This window comes from Oncorhynchus mykiss, unplaced genomic scaffold (genome assembly GCF_013265735.2).
Source record: "Oncorhynchus mykiss isolate Arlee unplaced genomic scaffold, USDA_OmykA_1.1 un_scaffold_725, whole genome shotgun sequence".
Classification (NCBI taxonomy): Eukaryota; Metazoa; Chordata; class Actinopteri; order Salmoniformes; family Salmonidae; genus Oncorhynchus; species Oncorhynchus mykiss.
The window spans coordinates 3,351-5,000 of record NW_023494172.1 but is presented as its reverse complement, the minus strand read 5'-3'; positions in this window follow the sequence as shown (position 1 = coordinate 5,000).

Here is a 1,650-nt window from a genome sequence, read left to right as displayed (position 1 = left end):
CATGGTCCTTTGGGTGACCAGGTGCACGCCGGCCTTTGGGTGACCAGGTGCACATGGTCCTTTGGGTGACCAGGTGCACGCCGGCCTTTGGGTGACCAGGTGCACATGGTCCTTTTGGGTGACCAGGTGCACATGGTCCTTTGGGTGACCAGGTGCACGCCGGCCTTTGGGTGACCAGGTGCACATGGTCCTTTTGGGTGACCAGGTGCACGCCGGCCTTTGGGTGACCAGGTGCACATGGTCCTTTTGGGTGACCAGGTGCACATGGTCCTTTGGGTGACCAGGTGCACGCCGGCCTTTGGGTGACCAGGTGCACACGGTCCTTTTGGGTGACCAGGTGCACGCCGGCCTTTGGGTGACCAGGTGCACATGGTCCTTTTGGGTGACCAGGTGCACGCCGGCCTTTGGGTGACCAGGTGCACGCCGGTCCTTTTGGGTGACCAGGTGCACAAGTTCCATTTGGGTGACCAGGTGCACGCGGTTCATAACAGCGCGGTTATCTGCTTTAATGTCCGAGGAGGGGTGCTTAAGTGTGGGTGCCCTGGTTCACCTGGTATGCGAGGTTGTGGAGGTGGGGGGGGTCCCCTGCTGGTATCATCCCCGAAATAGAGGGGTGATACCCGGGTGGTGAGTAAGGGCCTACAAGCCTGGAGGTCAATAGCTCCAGGGGGTAAGCTCTACTGTCATGTCCGTAAATAGAGTGGTGTTACCCGGGTTTTGAACCATATTTTAATTTTTGGGTTACCAGATGCACACGGGTCTTTTGGAAAACAATCACAATCTGCATCCATCGTAATATCTTAAACTGTATATAAAGCACCTAAGGACGGGCCTGACCGAGAGAGGGCCGTAGTAGGGTACTCCCCTAGCGGGCTATATCAATAGAATGACCGGTAAAATGATTTAAAACAGTTTTATAATTTTTGGGTTACCAGATGCACACGGGTCTTTTGGAAAACAATCACAATCTGCATCCATCGTAATATATGAAACTGTATATAAAGCACTGAAGGACGGCCCCGACCGAGACAGGGCCTTAGTGGGGTGCTCCCATAGCGGGCTATATCAATAGAATGACCGGTAAAAGTATTTAAAACCGTTTTATAATTTTTGGGTTACCAGATGCACGTTTTCAATCACCAGTTGCACGGAGGATTAATAGCAATCTGCATCCATCGTGATTTCTTAAAGTGTGTAAAAAGCACCCAAGGACGGCCCTGACAGAGAGAGGGCCGTAGTGGGGCACTCCCCTAGCGGGCTATATCAATAGAATGACGGGTAAAAGTATTTAAAACCCTTTTATAATTTTTGGGTTACCAGATGCACGTTTTCAATCACCAGGTGCACGGAGGAAAATGAGCATTTGCATCCATAGTCATGTTTTAAACCGTCCATAAAGCACTCTTGGCCGGCCCCGGCAGAGAGAGAAAGAGATGGTGAAAAAAAAAAAAAATCATCATCAGACCTTCCATAAATAATTCGGGCCGGCCCCCATTGCTAAAGGTCCGTAGTAGGGTGCGCCATAAGCGGACATGAATAGATGGAACACCGCTAACCGCATAGAGAACCGTGTTTTGGGTGACCAGGTGCACGTTTTCAATCACCAGTTGCACATTTTCAATCACCAGTTGCACGGAGGATTAATAGCAA